This window comes from Spermophilus citellus (assembly GCF_964194105.1).
Source record: "Spermophilus citellus genome assembly, chromosome: 1".
NCBI classification, from domain to species: domain Eukaryota; kingdom Metazoa; phylum Chordata; class Mammalia; order Rodentia; family Sciuridae; genus Spermophilus; species Spermophilus citellus.
This window is the reverse complement of record NC_138182.1, coordinates 227,424,834-227,446,399: the sequence shown is the minus strand read 5'-3', so window position 1 is coordinate 227,446,399 and position 21,566 is coordinate 227,424,834. Positions and strand designations below refer to the sequence as shown.

Below are 21,566 nucleotides of genomic sequence, written 5' to 3'. Positions count from 1 at the left end.
GGCAGTAAGTGGAAGAACACAAATTCAAAATCAGATTGAAGATCTTACATTCTGTCACACTAGGTGGCTGTCTGTAGTGGAGGTAAGCAGGATCCAGGGCTCTCAGTGGAAGGCCTAAGGAGACACAACTTGTAGTCCCCAAATGGGCTATAATCCTTGTCCTAAGTCTTTGTTTTCTTTTTCCAGTGTGAGGATCCTGAGTCAGCCTGGGTCAGTCTGAGAGTCAGCCTGGGTCAGTCTCCAAGTCTTTCCTTTCCTCTGTAATGCTTGCAAGGCCTCCTTTCCCCTTGTTTTGGCACATTTCTGGATTGTGGTCTGACCTTCAAGGAATGACTACAGAAAAGCCAGTGGTGGGTGAGGAAAGATGTCATCAATGACAAGAACTGTCTCTATGCCAGGGATTTTGCTTCAGTATCTTTTAATCCTCTTAAAAATTCCTTCATGGAAATGCTCCTTTTTCCCATTTTAAAGACCAAGAAACAAAAGTTAAGAGAGGCTAAGGAATTCACCCAAAGAATTCATCCAAGCTCAAGTATCTTGGATTCTACAGTAGTTCTCTCTCCACTGAGCCAGGTGAGGGTCTGGCAAGGCAAGGAGAAGATGGAAAGGTGCTAACACCATCCAGAGCACGCCTTGTCTACAGAGGTGTCAGGCAATTTCTGATTATCATGCTTCCAGCACAACATCCCAGCTTTGTGTTCAAATCACAGTGGGTTGGGAATTAATGCCCACTGTCAGGGCAGATCTGTCATTATAGGGGCAGACCCAGAAAATACATCTATTTTAATGGCACAAAGGTCATTCCAAACCTAAACACATTTCTCTCCACATTTACAAACATTCTCTAGGTGTTGGGTTCTGTGCTGACCATTATAAGATAGGGTTTTAAATACAAAGAAAAGATCTGGTTCCTATTTAGGAGGAGCTTAATCCATGGTTTAGAAAAATGGACCACACACAGATGAGGCAGCTAAATGCACACATGACATTTGTATATAAGCTACATCATGTGAGGGGACCAGAAAAATGATTGGGTTGGCTGGTGTGAATTCTGAGCCCCTTTCTGTACTCTCTTGACTAATCTATCAAACTCAATTTGGAAAAAATTGGGAGCTTGAAAAAAATGGGAAGAATTGGAAAGGAGACAGAATAAACATATGATATGAATTGTTCCATGACATTCAAATTGAAAGAAATGTCACATTTATTTTCCTAAATAAAAATAAATCTGGTCTATGCACCTACTCTCCTAAGTATTGGGAATTTCTGGAATCAGACATTTTTTGGGTTCTGCATCCCCCTTTTGTAAGAATTTTTGAACTTTCTGGGCACCAGGCCTTTGTTCTCATCTGTCAGTCACCACTGTCCATTTCACAGAGTGTGACTCCCTTAGAATCTCCTTTTCTCTGTGCCTAGCTTTGTCCTGGGAGCTGTCATTGATGGTCTCAAAGTTACAGGAATCAGTGTCTACATCCTTGGGACAGGTTGTCCGGTTCTGCCATCTCAGGGTTCCTGTGTGCATGACCCAGACCTCTACTACTTCTGGGGTGCTATTTATACAGATCCCTTCCAAGACTTGGGAGACCATCCCTCCAAGTCCCAGGCAAACCTCTTGTCTTAATCTCAAGCTTTCTTTCCTGCCAGGCCATCAGCCAGCATTCCTTCCTAGCCTTCATCTTTGAAATCAAAGGTCTTGGATCATCTCCCAGTCATTCTCTGAACCACCTTGCACAAGACAAAATGTAAAGCAAGAAGTTCTTTACCACTCCCCGCCAACACACACACACACACACACACACACACACACACACACACACACAATCAGCAAGCAAACGAAGCACTTGGAAAATGAATGGCTATCCCTTCTCCATGTCTAAAAGGCTTTTACAAACCAGTGCATTATGGTGGCTCAGAGCATGAGCTGTCTCAATTCATGTCTTGGCTCTAACATTTATTAACTGACCAAACTTGGGCAAATTTCTTAACTTCTGTGGTTTCCAAATGTTGTCAGTCAGGGCTGGGGGTGCAAGATCAGTGGTAGAGTGCATACTTAACATGCAAGAGACCCTGGATTCAATCCCTAATGTGTGTGTGTGTGCGCACACACACAAGATTGTCAACAACATTTATATTTAAACTAGAATTATAGAGCTTATTAATACAGTTGATATTCTGTGGGTGGTGCCTGCAAAAGTTAGATGCCTTAGGACCTGGGAAGAACTTGAGTTGTAACTGCCCTCTCCTGAAACTCATCCCATCTGGGTATACTAGTACCATCATCTGGGTATAGCTTAGGCTAGTGATTTGGGGGCACAGTCTGTGCTATAAGATGGAGCAAAGCAAAAGGCAGATATCCATGCAAGAAGCAGATTGAGTCCAGCTTAAGCCTAGGTGCAAATCTGAATTCTTTTCCTTTGTGACCCTGGGCAATTTGCTTATTCTCTATGAACCTTGATTTCATTACTAGCACAGAAAAGAATAAGAATGCCTACCTTATAGGATTTTCATAGGGATTAGAGAGGAAGAATACAGATGATCATCTCTGTGCTTGGAAAATAATAAATTCTCCATAAATATTAGCTTTTGTAACATGGCATTCTGCCTATCGTCATTGTAAAGAGAGAACATTTGTCTTGCCCACTAAGGCTTTTGCTGGAATCAGACTTATATAGAAAATATTGAGAAAGGGGTGTTGCCTGGATGTGTTCTCCTTCTCACAGTTGAGAATGACAGCAGGGTTTGCTGGGAAGATCAAAGGTCCCAAGATGAGTCTATGCTGTCAGGAAGTGGGTCCCTGGTCAAGCAGGGTGGGGAGCCTAGAAAACAGATGAGTACTCTGCCCAAAGACAGATAATTCCCAGGTCCCTATGGGCACCTGCACCTCTCTTGCAGCTCCAATGCAGGTGGAGCAGAAACTTGCCAGCAGCCATCCTAGGGATGCAGCAACTCAGGGAAAAGACAGTTACAGTTTTCAGGTCAGATTGCATCTCTCTGCTGGGAACAGATAGACACAGGGCAAAACCCCTGAGCACTATCATCCTCTCCTGTAGGGCAGTGTCCGAAACTAGGTCTGGGACAAAAGGAACCCCAGCTGTTTCTTGATAAGCCTTTGTGCAGATCACCTTTGTTTTGGCAGGGCTGATGCCTTTGAACGGAGAGTGTGTTTCCAGAAACTCCCAAGATGGTCCCTGTGGGCAAGTGTTCTATTGAGGTGGGATGTTGGACTTTCTGGTGTCCAGACACATTTGTCAGTCCTTGATTAGCTGAAAATTGGCAAATGAGCCACTTGGTGCCACTTCAGGAGAGGGTTACTTCATGTTAGGGGTGGACATGTTTCTGCCACCGACTTTTTCCTGGAATAGGTAGAAATTGATGGGTGCCTTTTTTTGGTCAAATTGTCATCATCTTCCATATAGAGGAACAGGGCAGAGGGGCTTCCCTGAGGTAGATTCTCAGCAAAAATTCAGACTAGAAATCCCCTGTCCGGGAGCCATGATCTCTTGGGTTCTAGACCAGTCTACTCAATAACTGGGTAAGATCCCTGGATCTGTTTATTATCTGTAGGTTGAAGGGGTGGGACCTCCCAAACATGTCAAATTGCTGCCTCTTGGGTCAAACACAACCTGCAATTGTGTTTTCTTTGGTCTATAAATTATCCTTAAGATTGAGATTTGCCTCCCTTCCGAAAGGGTGTGCATTCTCCAATCCATGGCCATCATGCAGGCTTATATTCTAGGTCTCTTACCCTGAGGGACTTGCTCTGTCTCTGTAGCCATCTGGATCAGCAGACTCTGAGCTAGGTAACTTTAGAGATTTCCTGGCACCGGCCTTTGTGATTATCTGATTCCCAGCAGCACCTTCTCACATTTGCTGCTTCTCAGGCACCACACACTGCCCTCCACAAATATTTGACGCTCTTGCCTCTTGAGTCAATTATTCCTTTCAGAAAACTGGAGAGAGATGATGTAATTAATTACCTGAGAGAAAATGAGCAGAGTAACAGCTATAAATACAGAGGCTCACAAAGGAAGGCTGAAACCCAGGGCCCCACTTGACCTTCCTGGGCTGAGATGGTCTGGCCCCTCCCTGGTTGGTAAGGACAAGTGGGGCCAAGCTTGGCTCATGTTTAGAGCTGCAGTCTTCACACAGCCATGTGAAAAGCAGCCTCAGACTGGCCCTGCAGACCCCAGGCCCAGCAGGCCAGGGAGCAGCAGCCTCCACGCCTCTGCCCCCAAGCAGCCGGGATCAGAGCCAGCCTGCTGCAAGGGCAAACCCTTCTTCATGCACTTGCACCCAGGAAGCAGATACTCTATCCCCCATTTGGGCCCGGGGCACTTCTGTGTGTCAGATTGTTCCACCCCATCCTCAAACCAGGGACCAGATAAATCAAGTTGAACTGACTTCAAAGCAAACACTGAGCAGAGCCATCTGTGACTCATTCCTGAGCGGGTCCTTTTCTTGTTATGTAACCAGAGATACCCAGACAGAAAGACACAGATCGGGAGAGCTGGTTTTTGTTGTATTTTTTTTTTCAACCCCAAACCTTTACAGTATTGGGATAATTATGGCTTTCATTGCGTTGATTACTTTAAGCTGTCAGTAATTTGAGTTAGTAATGGCGTCTGTTTTCCCACTTCCGCCCTCGAATGAAAGACACTGAATCTTGAGCTCACACGGCCCTGGGCACTTGTCACACCTTGAATGCTCCAGTGACGCATCCCTCCGGGTCCTTACACAGCAAAAGGAGCTTTGCAGACGTGATTAAGGATTTTAAGATGGCAAGGTGGGCCCAATGTAATCACAAGGGTCCTTGTAAGAGGAAAGCAAAATCAAAGGCAGGAAAAGGAGACGGGATGATGGACACAGAGGTTGGAGTGATGCTGTTGAGTATGGAAAGGAGGGATTACGAGCCAAGAAGACAGACAGCTTCTAGAAGCTGGAAAACTCGGAGAAACAGATTCTCCACTGGAGCCTTCAGAATATAGGCCTACCCACACTTTGATTTTAGCCCCATAAGGCTCACTTCAGACATCTGACCTCCAGAAGTTTAAGATAATACCTTTGTGTTGTTTCAAGCCACTAAATTTGTGATGATTTGTTACAGCAGCAATAGGAAGCTAATACAGCAAGCAAGCAGGTTGACTTGCCACAGTTTCATAGGACAGTGAGGCTCAAGTCAATTTATTACTTATTACACAGCAAACTGCAGGAACATGGGCAGAAGGACTGATTCCCTAGCCCCACATCCCATAAGGAGGTGTGACAGGCACAAACAGAAACTGCACACATAGTGGATTTTGCCACAGCTAAGGAATCAGGGCTAAGAGTTTAGCATCTCTTACATCAGGGAGTAAAAAATCCAGTGGTTCTGTATGGAGGGGTAAGTACTCAGTACTGGAGCTGCTTAATCATCCACGTGACTTAACTACAGAAACAGCTTGTGATCAAAAGATCGTCAGCTTCACAGTTTGGCAAACTCAGCAAGGACGTGCAGGGACGCTCGGAACCAGGCTGGATTGTCTCCTCCCACAGGCTGCTCTCCCCACCTCAGCCCATCCCTACTAGACCTGAGAAATTGCCTTGATTCACCTACGAGAGGTTCATTTTCAGTTCCCAGCAAATGCCTCTTTGTCCTCCACATAGTTCATCTCAGCTGCCAGGGCTCAAAAAGTTCTTGCACAAAGTTGAGAATTGGGCAGCAGTGTTCCCACTTGGAACAGTACAAATGCCCACACAGTCTACTGTGGGCCAAGCAAGGTCAGCAGGCAGTCATAAATACCACCCTGACTCAGCCAGCAAGTTACCAGGGCTCAGCCTCAATCGGGTCTCTGTGTGGTGCAGCTGGTTGGTGGACTCTGCCTGCCCATGGAAGACCTGGAGGACAGATTAACCCGGCCAGCAACCTTGGGGGAAGGACCGAGCTCAGTCTCTTTGTCATAACTAATCAGGGGTGAGGAAGAAAGACAGCATTAAGAAAAGGCTTCCTAGATATTTTCCTTAGCCCAGAATTTGCATTTCCTCCTAAGAGGAAGACTCCAGAAAATGAAGGATGTAAGTGGGGTTTAGAGGGAGGCTTGGCGAGGAAGAACACACAACAACAAAATGTAGATGGCTTTATCTTTTTTTCTCTAAGACATTCTGACCTTCGCTTCCAACAGTGTCTAAGCCAGGACAGCAGTTTCTCTGTGGTGAATGGGTGCAGGCTGTCTTCTGCCTGAAGAATGTTTTTGCTTGTGGTTGGTGGTGTGATTTGGTTATAACTTGCGGCACAAGGGGGACTGCAAATCTTCTTAATTGACAAGAAGAACTACACCTCTACTGTGTTGCATATCAGTGATAAACAACAGGAAACAAAATGCATTCTAGCTTAAATTCAAAGATAAAAACATGTTTAAGCTTCCATGTGATACACAAAAACATATTGAATAAAGTCTTACCAGATGCTATATTTATTTTACTATATTTTGGAGTTTAGTGTAAAGCAAGGTTTGCAATCAGATGTTCAGCCAGTAACTAAAATGTGTGGCCCCAGATGATAAACTGATGCAGAGAAGTTAACTACAAAGGCAGGAATTCCTGCCCTCTTGCCTCCTGGCACTCAGAACAGCGACTCTACCCAGTAAAGACTCAGCATATGTTAACTGAATGGATTCTTGAATGAAAGAGGTCCTTTCCCTTAAGGGCTAGACTGAAACTCTGTTCTATCACATTAAATTCTAATCAGACTAAGATATATTCCATGCACAGATAATTTTATCATAATGGACTCCACTGCCATATGTAACTAAAAAGAACCAATAAAACATAAGTTGTACTACCAAAAAGAAAAAAAAATCTCATTGTGAAAAAAGCGAATTGAAAAATAATGTGTATAGTATGATATATTTTTCTGCTTAAATTTTTAAAAAAATGTTTATGCACTTAGAGGGGAGAAAAGCTACTGGAAGGTTACACTTTGTCCTGTAAAGGATGGTTTACAACGGACAAGCACTGACTTCAGTAAGAGAATCATCACATCTGCATAAGATGCACTTTCTACATTGTTCAGCACAGTAATGCAAGTTTGTATTACTCTTTTTAGTGAAAAAATAAGGATATTTTAGATCTCCCTCAAAGATACAAAGCCCTCTAATATGTGATTTGATGAGAAAGAATATTAACTATTTATCAAAAGGAAAACCCAGGCAGAGCTTAGTCCATCGAATGATGATTTCCTAACTTCTGCTACAAATGATCTCTATCCACCAGGCCAGTGATAAAAAACAGAAATCTTTTTTTAATGCTGTTTAAGAAGTTAGTAGAGATGAGTATGCCCCTGTAATCTCAGCAGCTCTGGAGGCTGAGGCAGGAGGATCTCGAGTTCAAAGCCAGCCTCAGCAAAAGTGAAGTTCTAAGCAACTCAGTGAGTCCTTGTCACAAAATAAAAATACAAAAAATAGGGCTGGGGATGTGGCTTAATGGTCAAGTATCCCTGAGTTTAATCCCTGGCATACCCCCCCCCCAAAGCTAGTAGAATGTTAAGGTTAATATTAATGTCAATATTTGTTTATTCAACAAATATTTCAGTGCTATGCTTACCTTTGGGATTTTTTTAGTAAAACATGAACTGTAGCATAAAGGTGATATATGGAAAGAAATCAGGGGTCTAGGTAGATTTTTAAAAAATCAATTGCTGTCAGAATTGAAATATCAAGCTGTGATATTTCCTTACCTAATGTGAAGAAATTCTTCACATCAGAACTTTATTTCTATCTATCTCATTTAACGGCTGTGGGCATATGATTTTTCCCCCCGTGAATTCATCATAACTGTAATTGTGGATATGTGACAATCTAGACACTCAAAAAAAAAAAATAAACCTTCTAATGACGACTCCAACCACCTTAGGGAATGGCTTTCTTAAAATTGTATTTTAAGGCCATTAAAATATTTGTTTAGTGATTTATTCATCCTGTAGACAGATGTAGGGATCAGTCTATTTTTCACATTGGAGTGGAGTTTCCTTTTTAAATATTCTCCTTGGTCTCGTGGTGAAATGTACATTATGATACTTCCTCACGATGACATGCAAGAAAGCACTATTCATCAAACAGCATTTTCAGGCGTACTCCTCGTTATTCTTTCCAGCATATAAACCCAGAAAAGCCCTTTCCTCTTTCCACAATAGGAAAAACATCAAAGATGTGGTACGATTCCTGACCTGCATGCACTTGGATATTAAGAACAGGGCCACCATATTTCCTATCTAATTCTTTCTTGTTCACTCTCCTTCTCCTCCCTCCCCCACACCAAATACATAACCATATTTGGCCCAATGCTAAATCAAGGTAAATGAGACGTGACCTATTAAAAAGGAAATGAATAATTCGAGTGAGAGGAAAATTGCATTCCTGGCTAGAAGCGTGAACTCCAAGGCTTAAATATGTAAGTTTATTCTACCAGTTTGCTCCATAAGTTTGCTTTTGGGTGGCATGTCCTCTATCATCAAAATTGCTGCAATAAGTCAGCCAAATAAGTCAAATCATGGTTTGCTGCTACTTACTTTTTATTTTTTTCCAAGATTCTTTCTAATGGATTCTTTTCAATTAATGGATATGTATATAGCAGACCTCTTGGAATAGTTTTGGCCTCTTGGAATTCCCTAGAACTCAATCTAAATCAGGGCTTAAATGGTCTGTGTCAGCAGGCTCATGGGTCAATGTTTCATGGGTAAAACTATTAACAGAATTCTTCATGTTTTCTAAGTACCAGTGGAGTCAGTTCTGTCCCTCCTTGTGGACCATGAATGAGGAGGTGGGGTTGAGAAAGAGCATAGTAAGAGTCTGGAACTTATCAATTTATTAATCTACCAGAGATTGCATCTGAAAATAGAGTCTGCAAATTGGAAGTGTCATGCAAGTATTTAATGTTAGTCATTATCATTATTATAATCAAGATTTAGATGGCTTATCTGTACTTTTTGTTTACATAAAGATGTTTGCCTTAGAGATACACCCTCTGATGACTAAGCTCTGAATTATAACTCGGAACCAAATTTGGATATGCTGATTTTGTCATGATTATGAATAACAGTATACCAGCTTTTCAGGCAATTCATAAAAGCTTTAAACTGGAAACAACCAAATGTCCACCAACAAAAGAGTGAATGAGCAAATTATGGCATATTTACACAATGGAATATCAGCCAGCAATTAGAAAATAACTAAGGCTATACACCACAACACAAATGAATCGCAAAAGCATCATGCTGATACAAAAAAAAAAAAAAAGACACAAAATACTACATACTGCATACTTCCATTTAGATGAAATTCTAGAAAAGGCAAAACTACTCTGTAATAGTAGAGGGCAGACCAGTGGTAGTTCCAGGCTAGGATTTTGAATTGTCAGCAAAGGGACCCCAGGGAATTTGTGGGTGACAGAAATGTTATGTGTCATGATTGAGGTGGCATTCTTGAGGTTGCATGCATACATGCATCAAAACTCATCCCAGCTGGATGCACTGGTACACACCTATAATCCCAGCAACTCAGGAGGCTGAGGCAGGAGGAGAGCAAATTTGAGGCCAGCCTCAGCAACTCAGTTAGATCCTGCACAATAAAAATAAAATTAAAATTAAAAGGACTGGGGATGTAGCTCATTGGTAAAATATACTTTGGTCTAATCTCCAGTACCAAAACAAAACAAAAAAAATTATCCCACTGTACACTTAAAATGTGTGTATTTTATTGTAGATAAATTTATCTCAATAAAATTAATTTTAAAACAAGGGGACAAAACCAAACACAAAACTTGTTCTTGGAGTATTTATCTGGATCACTGAAAGTGACAGATCTGAAAAGATGTACACCTTAGTCACTGTTACTCCAAGGAAGAGGCTGTAGGGAGGATGGGCAAAAGGAATGGATTTTGTTTGTTTCCTTTGCTTTATATAGGTATTGCTTTTGTACTGCTAAAAGGAAATTTTTTAAAAAACATAAGGTCCAGAGTAAGCCACCTCTTGTCCTTAAAGTGCTCCCTCTTACCATATGAACATGCGGCATGTGCAGATATTGTGTTGTGAAATTAACATCATCTCATGGGCTTGCGAGGGGCTAACTTTTCTGTCTCCTCAGTGCTAACTCAGATTCTGGGTTGGGGGGTGTCTCTGGGGCCCAGCTTCCCCAAGAAGAAAACACTAGGGAACCAGCTACTTGGCCATGAGAAGGGCCAGAGGCAATGTTATAACAGCTCTGGATAACCTCCCAGGGTGTAAAGATAATGGGATCAGAGCCTTGGTGTTCCTAGAGAGCATCTCTGATTTCAGAGACTCTGGTTCCCAACCTCTTCCTCCAACAGCCCTTAGTATTTTGTGTGGGGGGGGGGGAAGCAAGGGGAGGCTGGAGATGTAGCTCAGTGGAAGAACTCTGTCCTAGCATGCACAAGGCCCTGGGTTCCATCCCCAGCCCAGGTAGATAGAGAGATGATAGATAGATAGCCGAACCTTCTCAATTGGATTTAGGAGAACCCCAAAATGTTAGGGTGTTTCATTCATTGAGTTTCAGAGCAAAGGAAATGGGATGGATGGATGTCTTTGTGGCCAGACTTCGTGGTGACTAAAGCCATACAACTGAGGCGCAAGGAGCAAGGCTTGCTTAAACAGACAAACCCACACACTGTTGCTTCTTCCAGGATCTTCTGTGAAAACCTTGTGGGGTAGGTGGGGAGAGGGGCACTTGCTTACAATTACATAGACCCAACAGAGAACCATGATTATAAGATTAGCTTATCTTACCATGTGCCTTTCTACAAGGCAAGAAGCATTTGGCGGGCCTCTGTTTGTCAGACTGAGGCTTGTGGCCAGGCGAGGGCCTGTGACTGACCTGTCTGTACGGTCCACTTCGGAAACAGAAACTTCCCTGGTGGCAAGGGAAGGAAAACACCAAGCTAATCCTGAAAGGGTAACTTTAAACCAAAGCCCAACCGAGAAAGGGAGCAGGAGAGAGACTGCCAGCTGAGGCAGACCAGAAATAAAAGTCCCATTGTCCTTGTGGAGGACGCCTCCGCCACACACTCTGCCTGCCCTGTGGCTTGTGCTACATGCTGACACTTCTCCTGCCCTAGAGAGTGCGCTCTGGTAGTGGGCAGCCTGCACCCCAGACTCGGTGGCTGGAGAACTCACACTGGAGGAACAGGGATGGTAGATGCGGGCAGGGCAGGTTGTGGCATGGAAAATCACCACACTAATGGGGCTGACATCCAATTTTCCAGAAAAAAAAAAAAGAGTATGATGCATCTGGGACAGCTGGTTCCATAGGAGGAGTCAGGGGTGAATTAGGGACAGGGGAGATAAGGAAGAGAAGGCTCTCGGCTCAGTTTAGAGCCAGGACAGAAAACTCCCTCCAGGACTGAGCCCAGTTCTGATACCTGGAGCACTTGTTTGCTTTCTAAAGTTCCCCTGGGAAGAAAAGCCCCAAGATAAAGGTTTTAAAGTATAGACCACTGACAGAGTGGCAAAGCAGAAAGAGGCTAGAAATCAGGAGTCACAGGGTTTAGTTAGTAATTCTGAGTGTCACCTGTCTGCTTTGGTTCTGACACCAGTTAGAGTGAAGGGCTTGGGTCCTGCATTGCCATCCCTTCCAGATTTGGTGTTCTCAGATTCTCTAAGTATGGGCTTCCTGGGTCCAAAGAAGGGGTTTTTATTATGTGCCCCCAATATCTCACAAATGCTTTCTAGAGATCTCTAAAGTTCCTGCCAGCTGAGACTGAAACCCATTCACACCCACAGTCTCAACCTTTCAAACTAGAGGAAGATAGAGGGGTGGTGTTTGGAGAGCTTGAGGGTTTTGAATGCTGGGGAGGGAGGATGCTGCCGCCATGGTCACAAGGGACCAGGGGGAGGGGTTCTGGCAGTTTCACTCCAGGTCCTCCTTTGTTCTAGTTAGCTTTTGCATTGCTATGACCAAAAGACTTGACAAGAACAACATTTCGGGGACTCACAGATTCAGAGTTCTCAGTCCATAGATGGCTGACTTCATCATTCTGGGCCCAAGGTGAGGCAGAACATCATGGTATAAAGGTGTGGTGGAGGAAAGCAACTCCAAACATGGCAACAGGCAGCAGAGGGCAGAGAGTTCCAATCACTACAGACAAAAAATATATACTCCAGGGCTGGGGATGTGGTTCAAGCAGTAGCACGCGCGTCTGGCATGCGTGGGGTCCCGGTTTGAGCCTCAGCACCACATACAAACAAAGATGTTGTGTCCGCCAAAAACTGAAAAATGAATATTAGAAAAAATTAAAATAAATAAAGTTTAAAATATATATATATATATATATATATATATATATATATATATATATTCCAAAGGCACATCCCTAGTGACCTATTTCTCCTAGCCACACCCTACCTGCCTACAATGACTGCCCAGTTATCAGTGGATTAACACACTGATTAGGTTAAGTCAATAATCTAAACATTTTACCTCTGAAAATTCTTGCATTGTCTCACGTGTGAGCTTTGGGGCACACCTCTTATCCAAACCATAACATCCTTCCTAACCTTCAACCAGAGAGAAATATAAGCTGTTTCCAGAACTTTAGAACATTTTGTGGGGACAGATCTGGCAAGATTGCCACAGATAACCAGCTCCACCGATGTCAGGGCAGGAGGTCCATGGGACATGGGACATACAAGCATCTGACAGTGGAAATATACTGGTAACTATTAAATTTTAAAATGAAAAGCACAAACAAATGCGTATGTCTAATGTGAGTAGATACACAAGTATGTGTGCATGCACACACAGAAAGAAAAGCTTAAAATGGCCGAAAGACCTTGAGCAATTTAAGATCAATAGTAAATCAAATGTTAACTTGCATGCGCTTTAAACTGAGCAAATTTTCTAAATGAATTCATTTGAAGAATCTGGCAAGATATTTGGACTTTGAGAACTTTTCGGAGACACTTTTCAGCAATCTGTAGCAGTTAGGGCATAAACAGGACCATCACTTGGACAGGAGTTTATGTCTTGTCCGTGCCCACTTAGAGTGAGTTGACATGCTCATTACTATTATTGTGTTTCAAAGGGGATAACGCCACATCCAATATGTATTTGAATATTCACAGATACTTGAGAATAAGGTCTTGGTTGTATTCATTTTTGTGTCTTTCACAGAACTGCCAGTGTGCCTGCCACAGAATTTGTTAAAATCAATATTTGCTTATGAATGAATACCCACCTCCAAGTAGACATGATTGTTTCTTACAAACCATAACACATTTAATTAAGATGGATGAACATATGTTTAGCTATGCAACAATATCATGAATTCCTAGAACTTAAGACAACAGAGACCCTTGACATCATCTAGTGCGATCTTCTCGTTATAAAGATGAGAACACCAAGGCTTGAAGCATATAAATAAGTTATCTGAGGTCGCATAGCTAATCTGTACCAGAGCCTAGCTCTCCTGACATCTAACCCAAGTGAGTTTTTCCACTAAACCACCCTGCCTGAAGAATGAGGAAGCATAAATAAAGAATCTGAGGTGTTTACTCAGCACTTATATATAGTCTTCCTAACCCTTCATTATGGAGGGAGAAGAACTCAGCTGTTTTAATTGCCACCTGCGAAAGTACGCCACAGTTACATTTTTGGCAAACCCCTGTGAAAGACAATTTGGGGTCTAAGGCAAAACAAGAAGGAAAGAAAGTAATAAAAGCTTTTTATTTGTAGATTGGAATTAAGTGCTCTGTGCCCAGGCTGTTGGCTTTATAGTGACTTCAGGATTGCCGCTTTAACGCTTCAGTGAGCAGAAAATTGGAGAGCAAGAGCATCAATCACGCAATCCTGCCAAGAAACACCCCCTCCAACCTAAGTGAAATGTAATATAAGGCATGCTCAGAACAGCTCCCAAACCACCTCAGTTCCATTCATAACACAGGCTTTCTGAAGCTGCAATATCGTGATTCTGTGTCATCGGAGTATCTGCCCCTCTCTGTGATTCTTTAAAGCTGAATTTCTAAGAAGGCTCTTTCCAGGTCACAGATAGCCAATCAGATGTACCTCCTAAGCCCTATACGGCAAACTGGTGGGCAGGACCAGCAACAGGTCACTGCTTTCAGGGAGGGTGGAGCAACGACCAGACAACATTAAGATCCAGCCAGGAAATTAGTGAGGTGCAAATTGCTGGTGGTGGCTACAGGGCAAAGGGAAAATTGTAGACCATTGCCTGAAGAGAGAGAAATAGCAATGTGGTATTTTGGGGCCTGGCAACAGGGAGCAACTGGGCATATTCGTCATTGCCTTAAAAAAAAAGCAACATCTTTTTTATTGCAGTAAAATATGCAAACAAAAAAAGCCCACCAATCCTAAAGGCTCAAGGAACTTTTATAACCTTAACATGCCCCAGGCCAAGGTTAAGACAGAGAGCGCCCCCTTGTGTACAATTCCAGTTACCTCCACTCAGGGGTAATTGCTATTGTGCTTTGCCCTTGTCTTAGCACTATAGGCCACCAGGCTACTCAGGCAGTGTATTGGAGTTCCACCAGAGTCTTTGCACAGCTCTGTGGCTGAAGGCTGACAGTCTGCATTGTCCTCCCCAGCAGCCCCTCTGGTGAAAGTGGCTACTGATAAGATCAGGTTGGGATAAGAATGGGCAACCTCTAGAGGAGAAAGAGGAGGAGGAGGAGGGGGAGACAGCATTGGGACAGACTGGCCCTTGCCCCCCTCCTGTCTCCTTGCAGAGCTGATCTCTGCAACTGAAGAAGCTGGAGAAAGGAAGAGGGCAAATTCTCTTCTGAGCATCGAGGTGTCTGGTTGCATTAGGCTTCACAGAGGGCTGCTTCTGCTTCTTTTTTGGTGTTTTTATGGGTTTTCTCTCATTGTAGCCTCCCTGAGTTCCCTTATAGTGGTCAACCATCCTGGAGGAGGAGTATAGGTTGTTTTGCTCTAGGGGTTTCCTGTTAGGCGACAAAGTCAGGCCTTGAAGGCTTGGCAGCCTTAGCACTGATCTTTGTGGCCTGGAGTCATGGCTGGTTTTGCTTGGATTGCCACCTGGTTGCAGTGGGCTATTTTACCCCGAGTTTAACACTGCTTCGGAGAAGAATCAAGCATGTTTTAAATAGGTTTCATATTCTGGCTCCGAGTTTGGCTTGGCTTCCCTCTGGTGTAAAGCACTCCTGAGAGCTGGAGTATGTGTCTGTGCCTGTGGGGAGAACCCCATTTCAGCTTGGGCATCAAAAATAACAGCCAGTGCTCTCTTTGGAAGCACACATAGTAAAATTAGAACAATGCAGACAAGATTAGTATGGCCCTATACAAGGATGAGACATAAATTCGTGAAGCATTCCATAGTTTAAAAATAAAACAAAATAACAGCCAGATTCCTTTTATGTCTCCTGTGGGATGGTAAGGGGATGCTCACAGACCCAGGGGAGGAGATGTGTCCCAATCATAGCTGTGTCCTTTGCTTGCTGAAAGAATTTTCAGTGTCTCTCTTGGCTCACCTCCATTTCCTTCTCAACCCACTGCGGTTCGGCTTCACTGGCCCCACCATATTCTTCTGGCTAGGGCCACCCAAGACTGCTTAGATGTCAAGACCAAGGAAGACCTTTTTTTCAGTCCTAATCTTAAATCTGCTGTTTGGAGGTGGTGCCACTGTTGACCTCTATGACCATGGGAGAACCATCCCTCCAGTTTTTCCCCCTGTGTCTCAAGTTCCTCCAATTCAGCCTCTTTTGTCATCACTCTTCCTTCTCTTGCTGGCATTGGGCTTCCGTAAGATTCTGTCCTCAGTCCTCTCTGGCTTTCCACAGCCCTCTTTAGGACTGGATCTGCAGTCTGACTTGCCTTCTCAAAGCTCCAGACTGACCATTGGTCTCTCCATGGCCTCTCTATAAACATCTATAGGTATTGCTGTCAACTCCATCTGCACATCAAAATCAAAGCAGCTTTTAAAAACATATCCATATATTTGTGTCACCTGAGCCATTGATTTCATCCATCCAGATAGGCCCCAGACATGCTGACAGTCTCCAACCTTACCGTGGTTCAACTTAGGCATTTTCAACTTTGTAATGGTTTGAAGGTGATACACATTCAATAGAAACCCCAGTTAAATTTTGAGTTTTGATCTCTTCTTCTTCATCTTCTCCAGGCTGGCAATATACAGTACAATACTCTCTTCTGAGATGCTGGGCCATGGTAGCCAGCCACAGCTTCCAGCCACTCACACAATCACAAGGAGAAATAATCAACACTGCAGTGTACAGTGCTGCCAAGTAGGATGTTCCATAGGTTAAGTGTGATAAATTCATTTTTTAAAAATTTTTTTAGTTATAGATGGACACCATACCTTTATTTACTTTTATGTGGCGCTAAGGATTGAACCCAGTGCTTCACATGTGTGAGGCAAGGACTCTACTACTGAGCTTCAACCCTAGCCCCTTAAATTCTTTTTTTTTTGGGGGGGGGGGTACCATGGATTGAACTCAGGGACACTTGATCACTGAGCCATATCCCAAGCCCTATTTTATATTTTATTTAGAGACAGGGTCTCTCACTGAGTTGCTTAGCGCCTCACTTTTGCTAAGTCTGGCTTTGAACTCATAATCCTCCTGCCTCAGTCTCCCTAGCCACTGGGAGTACAGGCGTACACCACTGCTCCAAGCCTTAAATTCTTTTTTTTTTTTTTTACTTTTTTTTTTTTTAGGTATAGATGGACACAACACAACAACACAATGCCTTTATTTTTATGTGGTGCTGAGAATCAAACCCAGGTCCCACCCTTGCTAGGTGAGCACTCTACCACTGAGCCCCAATCCCAGCCCCAGGCCTTAAACTCATTTTTGACCGACGATATTTTCATGATGAGTTTACAGAAACAGAACACTATTGTAAGTTGAGAAACACCTGTGTTTTTAAATTTCCCCAGGTCTTTTAATGAATAGTCAGAAATCAGGACAATGAGGCACAAGACACACATGCAGAGAGAGCTGAAGTGCTCTGGACGGCAATGCTCTTACATGCCCAAACTGGGCCCTCCTCAGCATAATAAATCACCACTCAGGCCTTACCCTTTTGAGCTCTTTACAGGCATTACTAGTGAACCTGTGGCCCAGCCAGGAAAGGAACTAGTGATAAAATCTGAGGCTATGAGAAAGGCCTCATTCAGAAGACTGGTTTTTACTGGGTACGTGTAATCCCAGTGGCTCCGGAGGCTGAGACAGGATGACAAGTTCAAAGCCAGCCTCAGCAACTTATAGAGACCCTAAGCAACTCAGTGAGACCCTGTCTCTAAATAAAAAAGAATAAATAAAAGGGCTGGGGGTGTAGTTCAGTAGTTAAGCACCCCTGGGTACAACCCCTGGTACAAAAAAAAAAAGACTGGTTTTTCTCCTCCCACCTTCCCCAAGACTGCTCTGAACCTGCTTAATTTTGCTGGGTTAAGGTGTTTTGAAGGCCTTGAACTGCTTCCCTTATTCTCTCCTGTGCTCCTTCTCCAAATGCCCTGAAGTTCTCTATCTATACAATGACCTTTGAGACATGAACTGAGGGGCTGAGAGGAGACAAATAACCAGGGTAGTACTGGAAACTACTAGAAGAGTCTGGACAATCCGGAGCCTCAGTTTTATCAATATTATCATTTCCAATTTGAGTCCAGAGGTGGATTTATTCACACCATGACCTGAAATAGCCATAAGTTGTGTGAGAAGAAGCAAGAGATAATTCCATTCAACCACTATTTCACAGGAGAGGAAACAGGTTTCAGTGATCTGCCCAAAGTGACACTGCCAGCCAATGGCTCAGCTGGGTAGACTTACCATTTCCTGACTCCTACTCCAGTGCTCATTTCATCATTTCAGGCTGCCCGTGTGACTGGGTTGACTCTCTGCATGTCACCTTGCAAACAACAGATCCTGGTCAAGGTCTGGGGTATGGGATCACCTGAGGACCTATCTTTCCCAAAGAAAGCCAAAGATGTTATTCCCCCCACCCCGCATCCTGCCTCCATTCAAGACCCTGAATATACACAATCCTCTGCCCAAAGCTGTGCCTTTAGTGACCTTCCTAGTTCTTCCTGCTATAACCTTTCTCCAGTGAATGAACTTTAGATAGTAAAAACTAAAAGGGGCTGAGCCCAGAAGCTGGATGCCTGCTCTCTGGCACCAGACTCACCTGTTCTTGTCTCTGAGTTGACCTTGGATCAAACATGGATTTTCTTTAAGCCTCAGTTTCCTTACCTAGGAAATGGGCATCATCATGGTATCAGTCAGATGGAGTTGTTGTGAGGATTAAGACGATGTCCCCAAAACAGTGGTTCTCAAGCACAGTTGTGCATTGGAGTTACGTAGGGAGCTTTGAAAAAATGAATAACTTGGTCTGATCACTAGAAATGATGATTTTATTATAGTGTGCATTCGATTTTTTTAATCCCCACAAACTATTCCCATGTGCAGTCAAGATGCATAGCATGTCTGTAAAGGTTTTGCATATCACCAAACCCATGATCAGCATTCAAGTAATTAACTTCTCTAGATTTGCCCTAATGATAAAGCTCCCTTTCCTACTAGAACCCCACAGTCCTCCAAAAGACCTTCTGCCTTTGAGATTTTCCTGAAAGACCCTCAGGAGGTCCTTCCACCTCTTTTCCCCAGCACTTCCCAGAGCAGTGCTGAGATTTTCTGAAACACTGAGCTGAGAGGTCAATAGGGAAAAGAAAGGCATCCTGCTGTCAGGTGACAGTCCTGGCAGATGCATTCCAATAGACTCAGGCGCATATTGGCTGGTGTCTCCAAGACTGGGTGAGTGCCTTCCTCCTGTAAAATGAGAGGGAGCTGGCATTCCCTTAGAAGTGCTGCTGCTGTGATAAGCCACTTGGACAATTTCTTCTCCAAATAGTATGATCCCGTCTGCCTAGCCAATCACTAGGAAATGAAACAAAGCTTGCATGCCAAAAGCCTGGCCCGGCCCGCAGGCGGCGCCAATAAATGGGAGCTATGGCCTTGGATCCTTGGCGACGTCGTGCAGATCTGCAAATCACTACTGATGCCGCCACCTTCCAGAGATGGCAAAGGCTGAGAAGGGATGGCGCGGTTTCCTTATGGTTTTAACCAACACATCTCAGAAACAACCTCCAAACTGTCCTCTTGAACAACTTCTGGGACTTCTCTGCATCCCGGCCACGTCTCAGCTGTACTCCGAAGGGAGTTCGAACTCATGGAGAAGGGGAAGTCTACGCTGGAGAGTGCTATCAGGAGAGGATTAGTGTGGGATGGCTGAGCGCCTCCTTGGTAGTTAATTTCTTGCACTAGAGAGCCGTTTCCCAAAAGCCGCGCGTACCAGCTCTGCCCCCAGTGTGGTCTGGGTCCTGGAGCAAATGCGCGTGGAGTCCCTCAACCTTTTGAAAGCAGCAGGGCGCCTAACCGCCGGCAAGGCGCGCCCCTCCGGTCTCCGGGCCAGGCCCCTTCTTCCCCCTTTTCCGCCTTCTCAATCTACTAGGCCAGATCCCCAGGCCCCCTCCTCGCGCGAGGATCCCAGGGAGGCGCGGTCTTCCTCGACGACCCCTCTGAAGTATCTGAGAGACAAACTGCTGGCCAGGCTGCCAAGGATGTACAGCACAGGAAATAGTTCAACGCGCCGCCGGCCCATTCCACGAAGATGCCGCCGGCTCTCAGGTGCAGCACCGTCCACGATCGTGATGCTTTGGCCCAAGGGTGCTGTGGGCCTCGAAGGCAACTTGTAGTTCTCTGAGCTTTGCAGATGACTCTGTGGGTGTGTGGAAATGGCTCCGTGGGTGGGTGGAAATTCGTCACAGTCCCTACTTACTAAGACTTGGGTCCCAATCACTCCTCCTGGAACCTCAGATAAGCCTCAACTTCTCCCAACCCTCAACTTCTCCTTTAGGTGGGAGGGTCCTGGCCGAGATCTCAGTTTGGATTCAGATCCTGACCATTTCCCTGCGCAGTGGTACACACCTGTAATCCCAGCGACAGAGAAAACTAAGGCAGAAGAGTTACAAGTTTGAGGCCATCCTCAGCAATTTAGTGAGACCCTGTCTCAAAAAAAATGAAAAGGGGAGGTAGTCCAGTGGGAATATGCCCCTAGATTCAATTCCAAGAACAACAAGAACAACAAAAGTCATTCTAGCCATTTGTGGATTTGTGGCCATGTGACCTGAGACAGATTAGATTAATCTCTGCTGTTGTTCAGTTGCTCATCCATTCTCAATTGCTCATCTGTAAAATGGAAGTAAGAATCTTCCTACCCCACATAGTGACGTTTTGAAGAATAAATTAAAGCAAAACACCATATTAGTAGGATAGTAGTAGGGCATAACTATTTGATATTATTGATAAAGTAAGTATTGCATTATTTATCCTCATGGCTGTAGCATCAAAAGAGTAACATAGGTAAATTGCCTGTATTATGTAAAGAGGTGGATAAATAATACTTATTAGTGTTACTATTACTCCCAAAGAGTCTAATCTCCTCATTTTCCTCCTTTAATCTTGGATATCTCATGTATGCATCAGGAGGGAGAAAATATGGGCGGCTTTTGGACTCAGGCTCCATATAAAATAGGCCCTGAATTGGTGCCTAGTTGTAATTTCCTTGAGGCTTGTCAACCTTACCAGACGAGTGCAGCATTTTTATTTGCAAGAAGGCAGGAGTAAATTATATCCTGGGCTGAAGGAAAGCAAAAAATAAATACATTCACAGTAGGACTTTTTGGATGAACTGCTTTATTTCTCTTTTGTATTTTGCTTGGTCGTTGATGGTCCGCTGAAGACTAATGTGATGCTGATGTGTGTCCTAATATTAATGGTTCAGGGCTCTGATGATGCTATTTCGCTTCTGATGCAGGGCTGGCTTAGGCAAGGTCAGGAGCGAGCTGGGGCCTGAGTGAAGGCAAGGAAAGATATGTATTGTCACTTTCTATCTATCCCTGCTGCCCCTACCCTCAGCCCTCACATCTGAGTCTGAGGGAAAACACCTTCCGGATTGCGCAGGAATTTTAACATCGCTGCTGCTTCTTCAATCACAATTTTCTGCTTGAACAAAAAGCCAGAGTGCCCTTCTACGCTGGAGCATGCCTTTCCACACCGTTGGGGATGGTAGCATTTAACTCTTTATATGTAAAATGTAGCTGCCCCAGGTTCCCACATTCCAAACTGCCCTTACCCAGGGCACCTTCTGTGGAATACTAAAGGTGATCCAAGTATTGGTGATAACATTCTCCTAAAAACCTGTCTTTTCAAGAAGAGGCCTGGACCAAGCTTTGGATATCCCAGCAGGAAAAATAGGTTCTACTGAAAAAAAAAAAAAAACCGCCACAAGGACTACTTCGGAATCCATTCCAGGATTTCTGTCTCCAGGATGCCTCCCAAAGCATGTGGGACTCTGTAACCAAACCTAGAACCCTTGTCCTTGGGGCTCCAGGCATTGGCTCCCACCAGAACTTTAAGGCAAGAAAGACCAGAGTTCTACAGAGTTGGGAGCTCTGTAGAAATTCTAGGGCACGTGGAAACTGGAAGGAGAGAGATGCCACGGTGGCCTCTGGGCGCAGTCAAGTTTCTACCT

The 21,566-nt window shown here is 44.1% G+C and overlaps 1 long non-coding RNA gene across 1 annotated transcript in view; it reads right to left on the bottom strand.

Annotated features, from left to right (window-relative positions):
* LOC308650077 overlaps window positions 1-21,566 on the bottom strand; it is a 142,979-nt gene that overhangs the window by 35,987 nt on the left and 85,426 nt on the right. Inside the window, exon 2 of the long non-coding RNA XR_014022240.1 lies at window positions 11,980-12,253. This is a non-coding gene — a long non-coding RNA (uncharacterized lncRNA). The remainder of the gene's footprint in view (window positions 1-11,979; window positions 12,254-21,566) is intronic.